General features: G+C 35.5%; 6 non-coding genes across 6 annotated transcripts; all 6 read right to left on the bottom strand.

Annotated features, from left to right (window-relative positions):
• Positions 1–2,840: 2,840 nt before the first annotated feature.
• TRNAL-CAA (transfer RNA leucine (anticodon CAA)) lies at positions 2,841–2,950 on the bottom strand. Its single transcript has 2 exons — positions 2,913–2,950; positions 2,841–2,886 (listed from the first exon to the last, which is right to left on the bottom strand). It is a non-coding gene; the product is annotated as a tRNA-Leu (tRNA).
• Positions 2,951–3,835: 885 nt separating this feature from the next.
• TRNAR-UCU (transfer RNA arginine (anticodon UCU)) lies at positions 3,836–3,922 on the bottom strand. Its single transcript is given in 2 exon segments — positions 3,836–3,871; positions 3,886–3,922. It is a non-coding gene; the product is annotated as a tRNA-Arg (tRNA).
• Positions 3,923–6,031: 2,109 nt separating this feature from the next.
• Positions 6,032–6,119, bottom strand: TRNAR-UCU (transfer RNA arginine (anticodon UCU)). Its single transcript is given in 2 exon segments — positions 6,032–6,067; positions 6,083–6,119. It is a non-coding gene; the product is annotated as a tRNA-Arg (tRNA).
• A 3,624-nt stretch (positions 6,120–9,743) lies between these two features.
• On the bottom strand, positions 9,744–9,853 carry TRNAL-CAA (transfer RNA leucine (anticodon CAA)). The gene is made up of 2 exons: positions 9,816–9,853; positions 9,744–9,789 (listed from the first exon to the last, which is right to left on the bottom strand). It is a non-coding gene; the product is annotated as a tRNA-Leu (tRNA).
• Positions 9,854–10,738: 885 nt separating this feature from the next.
• On the bottom strand, positions 10,739–10,825 carry TRNAR-UCU (transfer RNA arginine (anticodon UCU)). Its single transcript is given in 2 exon segments — positions 10,739–10,774; positions 10,789–10,825. It is a non-coding gene; the product is annotated as a tRNA-Arg (tRNA).
• A 2,109-nt stretch (positions 10,826–12,934) lies between these two features.
• On the bottom strand, positions 12,935–13,022 carry TRNAR-UCU (transfer RNA arginine (anticodon UCU)). The gene is given in 2 exon segments: positions 12,935–12,970; positions 12,986–13,022. It is a non-coding gene; the product is annotated as a tRNA-Arg (tRNA).
• Positions 13,023–15,414: the final 2,392 nt, after the last annotated feature.

The following is a 15,414-nucleotide window of genomic DNA, read 5'->3' on the forward strand; positions in this document are numbered from 1 at the left end:
TATAATTGAATAGCGAATATCTTTTATGAGGCAGATTTAAACCTTGAACATTCAACAAAATAATCTTAAATAGATCTTCCATGTTTCGGATGGTTATTATAACTAACATAAACCTGATAAGGCTTGACACCCTCACAATCCATACATCCTACATCCACACACAAATAACACAATTTACAAAAATTAATGGAAGCCCAAATACTATCCAAACATCGGAGAAAAAACCCAACATTCTCCCAGGATATAGTAACTCCACCTTTTTGAGGAGCTATACGGGAACTAATCTATATTGAGGAAAGAATAATAAATAGACCAAATGGGTGAGGGGGGGAAAAAAAAACAAAAAAAAACCGAAAAAAAAAAAATAAACAAAAAAAAAAAAACTAGTGTATTTGGCAGTTAATCATATTAATCTTGTCTATGCCAAAATTAATCCTAAGTGATCAATAAAGATATCTTAGGGAAATAAGATCCCGTAAAAATATAAAAGATTTAAGTTATAAGTATAATTATGTGTTAAGTGGCATATATCGTGAAATTAGAAACACCATACTCCAAATGGTAAAATGCTTTATATCTAATTACATTTTTTTTTAAAACTAAGTGTGGATTAAATTATATCATTATTGCATATGTACATACCCTTCAAATCCATTAATTCACCAATACCTGTAGTTTAATAATAGCACAAGTGAATATTCCTCCTACACTCCTTCAAAAACCATATAATATGAGATTACACCTATATAATTTTGTATAAATAACACACACTAAAAAAAAAAAAAAAAATCCCCCCCCAGAAGTCGCGCATCCGCGAGATTATTATTGCAAACCATGTACTACATTTCCTTTAAGCCAACTCCTAGCTTCATCAACCGTTGATAGCTTAACTGGTTGATGCTGAGCGGACATAATAAACAATTTTACTGGGAATCCCCACGAGTATCTAATATTTTGCTCTCTCAAAATCTTGGTCACTTCTTTAAATTCAAATCTCTTTTGTCTAGTAAATAGAGAGAGATCTTGAAAGAACATTAAGTTTTGAAATTTATCTACTTTCGGAACATATTTACTTGTTGCCAATAATATTTTGTATCGTATAAAGAAAGTTGAGAAGCGAATAATTATATCTCTGGGTTTTCCTTCAGCAAGATTCTTTGGTTTTAACGTTCTGTGTACACGTTCAATCATATCGTCTCTATCAACATCAAGGATGCCCATATCTAAAAACAATTCTTTCAAATACGTTCTGATAGAGTCCTGCTTAATATCCTCCGAAATGCCATGTATCCTTAAGTTCTTCCTGCGTGTGCGATCCTCGGCGTCATTTAATTTTTGTTCCAGGTTTCTTATGATGTTCTCTTTATGGTTAAGGTCATCTTTAATTGATTTTAACTCTAATTCAAGAAACTCATTCTTTTGCATAATTAGATTGAAACATTCTTGCGTTTTTTTAAATTCACTTTTCCACTCCATGTTCACTTTCATGAGTTCATCTTTAAATGAGTTCAGCTGAGATTCCATACATAATTGCAAATATTCTTTGGTAATCATTTGAGTAGATTGTGCTGCAGGACTTAAAGAGTGTCTTCCAATTTCATCAATAGTGGAATCAGATAAGCACACAGATTCCTCCATTTTCCTATGAACCTGGGGTGAAAATAGCATAGAAATCTTTTTTTCTTTTTTTTGGTCTAGATCTCTTTTCTCTCTTTTTTTTGATTTTGGATCCTCTCTTTTTGACGCCATCGTGTCCTCTTTATTATTGTAAATATCGAAATAAACAAATAAAAAGATTATGACTATATTTTTTTTCTTTTTTTTTTTCTTTTTATTTTTTACTTTTTTTTCCCTCTCCTTTTCCTTATTTTTTTTTTTTCTTTCTTTTTTTTTCTTCTTATAACCACAGTTCAAGTATTGAGTGATAATCAAAATTTTATAAATTCATTAGTGAAGTATGTGTCAAAATTCATTAGTGAAGTATGTGTCAAAATATGAATCAAAATATATGATCCCAAAATCAATAATTTATATATAGACCATGATCCACTAGTTGATTAGAATCACAGAGACAAATCAAATTTCACCTCCTTCCAAGCTTGATTAGATTAAGGTGTCCTATTCCAGCATAATTATAATAATTAATAATTTAAATTAGATTTCAACATGATTAGAAGACGCAAGCCGTATCACGTAGTGGAGATAAACTGGATCAGTTAATTCCATCCAAATCTGAATTCATGTGTATAGATAATGGGTTGATAACATAATTGATAGCATGATTGATAGCATGATTGGTAAAGTTGAATTCATATAAAGGGATCAATTTTCTTACTCCTGTGTAGCTTGATTAAATTATAAAGTCTGTTTTCCAACATGATTAAGTTATAAAGTCTGTTTCCAACATGATTATAGTACTTTCAATATATTAGTATAAACATACATTTTTTCCCTTTTCCTTTTCTTTTTTCAATGGAAATATCCCTAGATCTGTTACCAAATTAGAATGTCCTCCACCATCATGATTGTAATATAGACAGGTTCCAAAAAATAATTCCAATCTTGATCCAAAAATAAATAAATAAATAATATTTAACAATTATAGCCGAGTCCTTCAATATGGAGCATCAATCGGTAGCTGCCACACCTCAGGATGTTCTCCCGGGGTTGCTGCAACCGAAGAACTTCCAAGGAAGCCGGGGGAAGAAACCGTACGCTAGCCACACGCTGAGAGTTCGCAGCAAGATCGTCAGGCATACCGGGGAGGCAGATCGCAGGACGCCATCACCTGAAGTTCAATGCACAAAAAAAACAAAGCTCAATGCACAAAAAAAGACGACTGTCAGAAGTGGGATTTGAACCCACACCTCCACATGGAGACCAGAAGACCCTCACAGAGAGAATATAGCATTCTTGAGTCTGGCACCTTAGACCACTCGGCCATCCTGACAAGCTACAGCGGCTACGAAAGAAGATTTTTTTTTTTACATGGTTTCAAGGCAACCTTTTGCCATTGCATTGGTTTAAAGTGGCTTCATTAGAGTCACAGGGTAAGCAGACTTGAGATCCTGCATGTGAAGGCTAAGATTTCACATGTGTTTTTTGATGTGCCATATGACCACCAAACTTATCGCCCTCTGGCCATGCAGGGTTCTTCTACGTATTGTGCGTTGCCAACACCTTTAATGAAATCAAAGTTGATTGCGATGTACTGTTTCAAACACTTAAAAGCAAACTTTAATTTTTTCTCCAACTATTGTTATGAAGACTTTGGCTCCAAGTGGCTCCATAAGAGTCACAGGGCACCCTTGATTTTCTGTTGTACATTTCCTTATCTTTTTGCAGAAAGAAATCTATGTGATCATCCTTTGTATAATGTGCCACAGGGCCCACTACTGAAACACATTTCACACTAGAGTAAAATCTGTCAATTGTATTACAGACATTTTTCAGAGACAATTTGTGGATATTGTAACCTAAAAACTAAACAAGCACATCAAATGCAGTCAACCACTGGAAAAAAACACGACTCTAGTGGGACTTGAACCCACAACCTTTGAATATTGGCATTATTTTCGCATCAAAACTTTAATCTTACAAACGGAGCGCTAAACTGCTTTCCACACTTGTGTTAGATCGTTCTATTGTTTCAGATTACCATAATTTCTCACAGACAAATTGTGGATATTTGGAAATACAATTTAATCTTTCAATTAAAATCTGTCAGATTAAGATCTGTCAATAGTATTACAGAAATTTTTCAGAGACAATTTGTGGATATTGCAACTTATAACTAAACAAGAACATCAAATGCAGTCAACCACTGGAAAAACCACGACTCTGGTGGGCCTTGAACCCACAACCTTTGAATGCCTTGCCAAGTGCTAGAAGTCCAATGCGCTATCCATTGCGCCACAGAGCCTCGATATGTAGACAGAAAACGTCATGAATCCACCTATCTGACTCACGCATAATCCTTCGTACATAGATGTTTCAAATGCATTAGTCGTTTCTGTGTCCTATGTTTGTCTGCGTGTTCTTAATTAACATCAGTCAGAGGAAGGACAGTGGTCATAAAAAGCATATTGTGGCATGTGAAGTAAAGGAAATATAGTTATGTTTCTCTATGAGAAACGTATCCACACATTTTTTCGCAAGCTTTACATGCGGACCGCGTGGCCTAATGGATAAGGCGTCTGAATTCGGATCGGAAGATTGAGTGTTCGAGTCCCTTCGTGGTCGGAGTTGATGGAGGTTTGGCTCTGTTGTTCTTTAGAGTTCTTCCATATCAATGAATGTCAGGCAAGTGGAAACTAAGATTTCAACAGTTTATTTCCATGTTACGTGTCACCCAAGATCTTTAGTCCCTCTTGGTATGAAAGGCAGACATGTCAAAACTAAGATTTCAAGTGTTTTTTTCCAATGTGCCATATGATCACCGAATGTAACCCCATCTTGGCCTACACGGTACCTCTACGGATAGTGCGTTGTTGCGAGATTTGATTCAATCAAAGTTGTCTGCAATTTACTCTTTCAAAAACTTTGAGCAAACATTAATTCTTTTCCAACTATTGTTATGAAGACTTTGGCTCAAAGCGGCTCCATAAGAGTCACAGGCACCCTTGATTTTCTGTTGTACACTTCCTAATCTCTTTCCCCCAAGAAATCTATGTGACAGCTATTGGAAAGTATCTACACCTGGGTCGTTATTTTCACCTCTTTCGGTATGTCTTGTCTCCAAAGTGCTGAATAAGACTCTCGCGTTCCGTCCAGACCTCGTTGCTTAATTGGTAAGGTGTCTGACTTTGGATTGGAAGATTGCGGATTTGAGTTGTCTTGAGGTTGCTGGTGATTTAGATCCCCAGGTTACTGTTCTTTTGAGTCTAGAGATTGTACATTGCTGTCTTATGTTATGAAATCAATGTCTTCTGCAATGTACTCTTTCAACGCTTAAATTCAGTCTTGGATCTCAAAAAATTGTTGAATTAAATGAAGCTCAAAGCACAAAAGAAAGATGACTGTGAGAAGGGGGATTTGATCCCACGCCTCTACACAGAGACCAGAAGATCCTTGCAGAGAGAAGATAGCATTCTTGAGTCTGGAGCCTCAGACCACTCAGCCATCTTGACAAGCTACTGCTGTTAAGAAAGTAGATATTTTTTTACATGGTTTCAAGGCAAGGGACTAGCTCTTAGGGGACCTTTTGCCACTGCATTGGTTTAAAGTGGCTTCATTAGAGTCACAGGGTAAGCAGACTTGAGATCCTGCATGTGAAGGCTAAGATTTCACATGTGTTTTTTGATGTGCCATATGACCACCAAACTTATCGCCCTCTGGGCATGCAGGGTTCTTCTACGTATTGTGCGTTGCCAACACCTTTAATGAAATCAAAGTTGATTGCGATGTACTGTTTCAAACACTTAAAGGCAAACTTTAATTCTTTCTCCAACTATTGTTATGAAGACTTTGGCTCCAAGTGGCTCCATAAGAGTCACAGGGCACCCTTGATTTTCTGTTGTACATTTCCTAATCTTTTTGCCCAAAGAAATCTATGTGATCATCTTTTGTATAATGTGCCACAGGGCCCACTACTGAAACACATTTCACACTAGAGTAAAATCTGTCAATTGTATTACAGACATTTTTCAGAGACAATTTGTGGATATTGCAACCTAAAACTAAACAAGCACATCAAATGCGGTCAACCACTGGAAAAAAAACACCACTCTAGTGGGACTCGAACCCACAACCTTTGAATATTGGCATTATTTTGGCATCAAAACTTTAATCTTACAAACGGAGCGCTAAACTGCTTTCCACACTTGTGTTAGATAGTTCTATTGTTTCAGATTACCATAATTTCTCACAGACAAATTGTGGATATTTGGAAATACAATTTAATCTTTCAATTAAAATCTGTCAGATTAAGATCTGTCAATAGTATTACAGACATTTTTCTGAGACAATTTGTGGATATTGCAACTTATAACTAAACAAGAACATCAAATGCAGTCAACCACTGGAAAAACAACGACTCTGGTGGGACTCGAACCCACAACCTTTGAATGCCTTGCTCAAGTGCTAGAAGTCCAATGCGCTATCCATTGCGCCACAGAGCCTAGATATGTAGACAGAAAACGTCATGAATCCACCTATCTGACTCACGCATAATCCTTCGTACATAGATGTTAATATAGTTAATATAAGATCTATACGTGAAAAAGTCTTATGTCGACCCGAAAAAAAGGTATAATCTTTGTCTGCCGGTCTCAACGTCCTCCAAATGTCATAGAGTTTATATTTACCAAGAGTAATACTGAAAGCATTAGATAAATTAACTTGATTTCTGTTAGGAGTTCTACCTCGGGGACTGGGAGTGTCCAATACTGCATCAGGAGCACAATTAAAGTCCCCCATACACAAAAAGGTTCCCTGGGTATATTTCTGAATTTTTTGTAGTGTGCCATTTAAGAAATGGTTCTGTTTATAATTAGGTGCATATATATTCAAAATAGAAAATAATCTCTCGTCTAATTTACACACTATGAAAACATATCTAGCGTGAGAATCCTTCTGCTTATAGATCAACTCAACTTTAATTTTATTTGAGATTAGGATAGCTACACCTCGCTTTTTCCTGCTAGGTAACGATGAATGTTCAAGCACCATATATCTTTTATTGTTCAGTCTGTAGATATCTGCATTTTTCAAATGTGTTTCTTGGACGCAACATATGTCTATATGATGATTATTTATATAATTGAATAGCGAATATCTTTTATGAGGCAGATTTAAACCTTGAACATTCAACAAAATAATCTTAAATAGATCTTCCATGTTTCGGATGGTTATTATAACTAACATAAACCTGATAAGGCTTGACACCCTCACAATCCATACATCCTACATCCACACACAAATAACACAATTTACAAAAATTAATGGAAGCCCAAATACTATCCAAACATCGGAGAAAAAACCCAACATTCTCCCAGGACATAGTAACTCCACCTTGTTGAGGAGCTATACGGGAACTAATCTATATTGAGGAAAGAATAATAAATAGACCAAATGGGTGAGGGGGAAAAAAAAAAACAAAAAAAAAACGAAAAAAAAAAAAATAAACAAAAAAAAAAAAACTAGTGTATTTGGCAGTTAATCATATTAATCTTGTCTATGCCAAAATTAATCCTAAGTGATCAATAAAGATATCTTAGGGAAATAAGATCCCGTAAAAATATAAAAGATTTAAGTTATAAGTATAATTATGTGTTAAGTGGCATATATCGTGAAATTAGAAACACCATACTCCAAATGGTAAAATGCTTTATATCTAATTAAAAAATTTTTTAAAACTAAGTGTGGATTAAATTATATCATTATTGCATATGTACATACCCTTCAAATCCATTAATTCACCAATACCTGTAGTTTAATAATAGCACAAGTGAATATTCCTCCTACACTCCTTCAAAAACCATATAATATGAGATTACACCTATATAATTTTGTATAAATAACACACACTAAAAAAAAAAAAAAAAATCCCCCCCCAGAAGTCGCGCATCCGCGAGATTATTATTGCAAACCATGTACTACATTTCCTTTAAGCCAACTCCTAGCTTCATCAACCGTTGATAGCTTAACTGGTTGATGCTGAGCGGACATAATAAACAATTTTACTGGGAATCCCCACGAGTATCTAATATTTTGCTCTCTCAAAATCTTGGTCACTTCTTTAAATTCAAATCTCTTTTGTCTAGTAAATAGAGAGAGATCTTGAAAGAACATTAAGTTTTGAAATTTATCTACTTTCGGAACATATTTACTTGTTGCCAATAATATTTTGTATCGTATAAAGAAAGTTGAGAAGCGAATAATTATATCTCTGGGTTTTCCTTCAGCAAGATTCTTTGGTTTTAACGTTCTGTGTACACGTTCAATCATATCGTCTCTATCAACATCACGGATGCCCATATCTAAAAACAATTCTTTCAAATACGTTCTGATAGAGTCCTGCTTAATATCCTCCGAAATGCCATGTATCCTTAAGTTCTTCCTGCGTGTGCGATCCTCGGCGTCATTTAATTTTTGTTCCAGGTTTCTTATGATGTTCTCTTTATGGTTAAGGTCATCTTTAATTGATTTTAACTCTAATTCAAGAAACTCATTCTTTTGCATAATTAGATTGAAACATTCTTGCGTTTTTTTAAATTCACTTTTCCACTCCATGTTCACTTTCATGAGTTCATCTTTAAATGAGTTCAGCTGAGATTCCATACATAATTGCAAATATTCTTTGGTAATCATTTGAGTAGATTGTGCTGCAGGACTTAAAGAGTGTCTTCCAATTTCATCAATAGTGGAATCAGATAAGCACACAGATTCCTCCATTTTCCTATGAACCTGGGGTGAAAATAGCATAGAAATCTTTTTTTCTTTTTTTTGGTCTAGATCTCTTTTCTCTCTTTTTTTTGATTTTGGATCCTCTCTTTTTGACGCCATCGTGTCCTCTTTATTATTGTAAATATCGAAATAAACAAATAAAAAGATTATGACTATATTTTTTTTCTTTTTTTTTTTCTTTTTATTTTTTACTTTTTTTTCCCTCTCCTTTTCCTTATTTTTTTTTTTTTCTTTCTTTTTTTTTCTTCTTATAACCACAGTTCAAGTATTGAGTGATAATCAAAATTTTATAAATTCATTAGTGAAGTATGTGTCAAAATTCATTAGTGAAGTATGTGTCAAAATATGAATCAAAATATATGATCCCAAAATCAATAATTTATATATAGACCATGATCCACTAGTTGATTAGAATCACAGAGACAAATCAAATTTCACCTCCTTCCAAGCTTGATTAGATTAAGGTGTCCTATTCCAGCATAATTATAATAATTAATAATTTAAATTAGATTTCAACATGATTAGAAGACGCAAGCCGTATCACGTAGTGGAGATAAACTGGATCAGTTAATTCCATCCAAATCTGAATTCATGTGTATAGATAATGGGTTGATAACATAATTGATAGCATGATTGATAGCATGATTGGTAAAGTTGAATTCATATAAAGGGATCAATTTTCTTACTCCTGTGTAGCTTGATTAAATTATAAAGTCTGTTTTCCAACATGATTAAGTTATAAAGTCTGTTTCCAACATGATTATAGTACTTTCAATATATTAGTATAAACATACATTTTTTCCCTTTTCCTTTTCTTTTTTCAATGGAAATATCCCTAGATCTGTTACCAAATTAGAATGTCCTCCACCATCATGATTGTAATATAGACAGGTTCCAAAAAATAATTCCAATCTTGATCCAAAAATAAATAAATAAATAAATAAATAAATAGAAAGTACTTTTGACGATTTCCAGGAACTCTGAAGATCCCACTCGGACACCTGCCACAGCTCCTCAGGATCAAAAATCTGTAGCGCGTTTCCCCGCCAAATATTAGATTTCTCTCGGTCTCATTCCAGCTTCCAGCATAACGGCAACATAGCCGAGTCCTTCAATATGGAGCATCAATCGGTAGCTGCCACACCTCAGGATGTTCTCCCGGGGTTGCTGCAACCGAAGAACTTCCAAGGAAGCCGGGGGAAGAAACCGTACGCTAGCCACACGCTGAGAGTTCGCAGCAAGATCGTCAGGCATACCGGGGAGGCAGATCGCAGGACGCCATCACCTGAAGTTCAATGCACAAAAAAAACAAAGCTCAATGCACAAAAAAAGACGACTGTCAGAAGTGGGATTTGAACCCACACCTCCACATGGAGACCAGAAGACCCTCACAGAGAGAATATAGCATTCTTGAGTCTGGCACCTTAGACCACTCGGCCATCCTGACAAGCTACAGCGGCTACGAAAGAAGATTTTTTTTTTTACATGGTTTCAAGGCAACCTTTTGCCATTGCATTGGTTTAAAGTGGCTTCATTAGAGTCACAGGGTAAGCAGACTTGAGATCCTGCATGTGAAGGCTAAGATTTCACATGTGTTTTTTGATGTGCCATATGACCACCAAACTTATCGCCCTCTGGCCATGCAGGGTTCTTCTACGTATTGTGCGTTGCCAACACCTTTAATGAAATCAAAGTTGATTGCGATGTACTGTTTCAAACACTTAAAAGCAAACTTTAATTTTTTCTCCAACTATTGTTATGAAGACTTTGGCTCCAAGTGGCTCCATAAGAGTCACAGGGCACCCTTGATTTTCTGTTGTACATTTCCTTATCTTTTTGCAGAAAGAAATCTATGTGATCATCCTTTGTATAATGTGCCACAGGGCCCACTACTGAAACACATTTCACACTAGAGTAAAATCTGTCAATTGTATTACAGACATTTTTCAGAGACAATTTGTGGATATTGTAACCTAAAAACTAAACAAGCACATCAAATGCAGTCAACCACTGGAAAAAAACACGACTCTAGTGGGACTTGAACCCACAACCTTTGAATATTGGCATTATTTTCGCATCAAAACTTTAATCTTACAAACGGAGCGCTAAACTGCTTTCCACACTTGTGTTAGATCGTTCTATTGTTTCAGATTACCATAATTTCTCACAGACAAATTGTGGATATTTGGAAATACAATTTAATCTTTCAATTAAAATCTGTCAGATTAAGATCTGTCAATAGTATTACAGAAATTTTTCAGAGACAATTTGTGGATATTGCAACTTATAACTAAACAAGAACATCAAATGCAGTCAACCACTGGAAAAACCACGACTCTGGTGGGCCTCGAACCCACAACCTTTGAATGCCTTGCCAAGTGCTAGAAGTCCAATGCGCTATCCATTGCGCCACAGAGCCTCGATATGTAGACAGAAAACGTCATGAATCCACCTATCTGACTCACGCATAATCCTTCGTACATAGATGTTTCAAATGCATTAGTCGTTTCTGTGTCCTATGTTTGTCTGCGTGTTCTTAATTAACATCAGTCAGAGGAAGGACAGTGGTCATAAAAAGCATATTGTGGCATGTGAAGTAAAGGAAATATAGTTATGTTTCTCTATGAGAAACGTATCCACACATTTTTTCGCAAGCTTTACATGCGGACCGCGTGGCCTAATGGATAAGGCGTCTGAATTCGGATCGGAAGATTGAGTGTTCAAGTCCCTTCGTGGTCGGAGTTGATGGAGGTTTGGCTCTGTTGTTCTTTAGAGTTCTTCCATATCAATGAATGTCAGGCAAGTGGAAACTAAGATTTCAACAGTTTATTTCCATGTTACGTGTCACCCAAGATCTTTAGTCCCTCTTGGTATGAAAGGCAGACATGTCAAAACTAAGATTTCAAGTGTTTTTTTCCAATGTGCCATATGATCACCGAATGTAACCCCATCTTGGCCTACACGGTACCTCTACGGATAGTGCGTTGTTGCGAGATTTGATTCAATCAAAGTTGTCTGCAATTTACTCTTTCAAAAACTTTGAGCAAACATTAATTCTTTTCCAACTATTGTTATGAAGACTTTGGCTCAAAGCGGCTCCATAAGAGTCACAGGCACCCTTGATTTTCTGTTGTACACTTCCTAATCTCTTTCCCCCAAGAAATCTATGTGACAGCTATTGGAAAGTATCTACACCTGGGTCGTTATTTTCACCTCTTTCGGTATGTCTTGTCTCCAAAGTGCGGAATAAGACTCTCGCGTTCCGTCCAGACCTCGTTGCTTAATTGGTAAGGTGTCTGACTTTGGATTGGAAGATTGCGGATTTGAGTTGTCTTGAGGTTGCTGGTGATTTAGATCCCCAGGTTACTGTTCTTTTGAGTCTAGAGATTGTACATTGCTGTCTTATGTTATGAAATCAATGTCTTCTGCAATGTACTCTTTCAACGCTTAAATTCAGTCTTGGATCTCAAAAAATTGTTGAATTAAATGAAGCTCAAAGCACAAAAGAAAGATGACTGTGAGAAGGGGGATTTGATCCCACGCCTCTACACGGAGACCAGAAGATCCTCGCAGAGAGAAGATAGCATTCTTGAGTCTGGAGCCTCAGACCACTCAGCCATCTTGACAAGCTACTGCTGTTAAGAAAGTAGATATTTTTTTACATGGTTTCAAGGCAAGGGACTAGCTCTTAGGGGACCTTTTGCCACTGCATTGGTTTAAAGTGGCTTCATTAGAGTCACAGGGTAAGCAGACTTGAGATCCTGCATGTGAAGGCTAAGATTTCACATGTGTTTTTTGATGTGCCATATGACCACCAAACTTATCGCCCTCTGGGCATGCAGGGTTCTTCTACGTATTGTGCGTTGCCAACACCTTTAATGAAATCAAAGTTGATTGCGATGTACTGTTTCAAACACTTAAAGGCAAACTTTAATTCTTTCTCCAACTATTGTTATGAAGACTTTGGCTCCAAGTGGCTCCATAAGAGTCACAGGGCACCCTTGATTTTCTGTTGTACATTTCCTAATCTTTTTGCCCAAAGAAATCTATGTGATCATCTTTTGTATAATGTGCCACAGGGCCCACTACTGAAACACATTTCACACTAGAGTAAAATCTGTCAATTGTATTACAGACATTTTTCAGAGACAATTTGTGGATATTGCAACCTAAAACTAAACAAGCACATCAAATGCGGTCAACCACTGGAAAAAAAACACCACTCTAGTGGGACTCGAACCCACAACCTTTGAATATTGGCATTATTTTGGCATCAAAACTTTAATCTTACAAACGGAGCGCTAAACTGCTTTCCACACTTGTGTTAGATAGTTCTATTGTTTCAGATTACCATAATTTCTCACAGACAAATTGTGGATATTTGGAAATACAATTTAATCTTTCAATTAAAATCTGTCAGATTAAGATCTGTCAATAGTATTACAGACATTTTTCTGAGACAATTTGTGGATATTGCAACTTATAACTAAACAAGAACATCAAATGCAGTCAACCACTGGAAAAACAACGACTCTGGTGGGACTCGAACCCACAACCTTTGAATGCCTTGCTCAAGTGCTAGAAGTCCAATGCGCTATCCATTGCGCCACAGAGCCTAGATATGTAGACAGAAAACGTCATGAATCCACCTATCTGACTCACGCATAATCCTTCGTACATAGATGTTAATATAGTTAATATAAGATCTATACGTGAAAAAGTCTTATGTCGACCCGAAAAAAAGGTATAATCTTTGTCTGCCGGTCTCAACGTCCTCCAAATGTCATAGAGTTTATATTTACCAAGAGTAATACTGAAAGCATTAGATAAATTAACTTGATTTCTGTTAGGAGTTCTACCTCGGGGACTGGGAGTGTCCAATACTGCATCAGGAGCACAATTAAAGTCCCCCATACACAAAAAGGTTCCCTGGGTATATTTCTGAATTTTTTGTAGTGTGCCATTTAAGAAATGGTTCTGTTTATAATTAGGTGCATATATATTCAAAATAGAAAATAATCTCTCGTCTAATTTACACACTATGAAAACATATCTAGCGTGAGAATCCTTCTGCTTATAGATCAACTCAACTTTAATTTTATTTGAGATTAGGATAGCTACACCTCGCTTTTTCCTGCTAGGTAACGATGAATGTTCAAGCACCATATATCTTTTATTGTTCAGTCTGTAGATATCTGCATTTTTCAAATGTGTTTCTTGGACGCAACATATGTCTATATGATGATTATTTATATAATTGAATAGCGAATATCTTTTATGAGGCAGATTTAAACCTTGAACATTCAACAAAATAATCTTAAATAGATCTTCCATGTTTCGGATGGTTATTATAACTAACATAAACCTGATAAGGCTTGACACCCTCACAATCCATACATCCTACATCCACACACAAATAACACAATTTACAAAAATTAATGGAAGCCCAAATACTATCCAAACATCGGAGAAAAAACCCAACATTCTCCCAGGACATAGTAACTCCACCTTGTTGAGGAGCTATACGGGAACTAATCTATATTGAGGAAAGAATAATAAATAGACCAAATGGGTGAGGGGGAAAAAAAAAAACAAAAAAAAAACGAAAAAAAAAAAAATAAACAAAAAAAAAAAAACTAGTGTATTTGGCAGTTAATCATATTAATCTTGTCTATGCCAAAATTAATCCTAAGTGATCAATAAAGATATCTTAGGGAAATAAGATCCCGTAAAAATATAAAAGATTTAAGTTATAAGTATAATTATGTGTTAAGTGGCATATATCGTGAAATTAGAAACACCATACTCCAAATGGTAAAATGCTTTATATCTAATTAAAAAATTTTTTAAAACTAAGTGTGGATTAAATTATATCATTATTGCATATGTACATACCCTTCAAATCCATTAATTCACCAATACCTGTAGTTTAATAATAGCACAAGTGAATATTCCTCCTACACTCCTTCAAAAACCATATAATATGAGATTACACCTATATAATTTTGTATAAATAACACACACTAAAAAAAAAAAAAAAAATCCCCCCCCAGAAGTCGCGCATCCGCGAGATTATTATTGCAAACCATGTACTACATTTCCTTTAAGCCAACTCCTAGCTTCATCAACCGTTGATAGCTTAACTGGTTGATGCTGAGCGGACATAATAAACAATTTTACTGGGAATCCCCACGAGTATCTAATATTTTGCTCTCTCAAAATCTTGGTCACTTCTTTAAATTCAAATCTCTTTTGTCTAGTAAATAGAGAGAGATCTTGAAAGAACATTAAGTTTTGAAATTTATCTACTTTCGGAACATATTTACTTGTTGCCAATAATATTTTGTATCGTATAAAGAAAGTTGAGAAGCGAATAATTATATCTCTGGGTTTTCCTTCAGCAAGATTCTTTGGTTTTAACGTTCTGTGTACACGTTCAATCATATCGTCTCTATCAACATCACGGATGCCCATATCTAAAAACAATTCTTTCAAATACGTTCTGATAGAGTCCTGCTTAATATCCTCCGAAATGCCATGTATCCTTAAGTTCTTCCTGCGTGTGCGATCCTCGGCGTCATTTAATTTTTGTTCCAGGTTTCTTATGATGTTCTCTTTATGGTTAAGGTCATCTTTAATTGATTTTAACTCTAATTCAAGAAACTCATTCTTTTGCATAATTAGATTGAAACATTCTTGCGTTTTTTTAAATTCACTTTTCCACTCCATGTTCACTTTCATGAGTTCATCTTTAAATGAGTTCAGCTGAGATTCCATACATAATTGCAAATATTCTTTGGTAATCATTTGAGTAGATTGTGCTGCAGGACTTAAAGAGTGTCTTCCAATTTCATCAATAGTGGAATCAGATAAGCACACAGATTCCTCCATTTTCCTATGAACCTGGGGTGAAAATAGCATAGAAATCTTTTTTTCTTTTTTTTGGTCTAGATCTCTTTTCTCTCTTTTTTTTGATTTTGGATCCTCTCTTTTTGACGCCATCGTGTC

This window comes from Sceloporus occidentalis, unplaced genomic scaffold (genome assembly GCF_023333645.1).
Source record: "Sceloporus occidentalis isolate IW3139 unplaced genomic scaffold, rSceOcc1.0.p SCAF_102, whole genome shotgun sequence".
Lineage (NCBI taxonomy): Eukaryota > Metazoa > Chordata > Lepidosauria > Squamata > Phrynosomatidae > Sceloporus > Sceloporus occidentalis.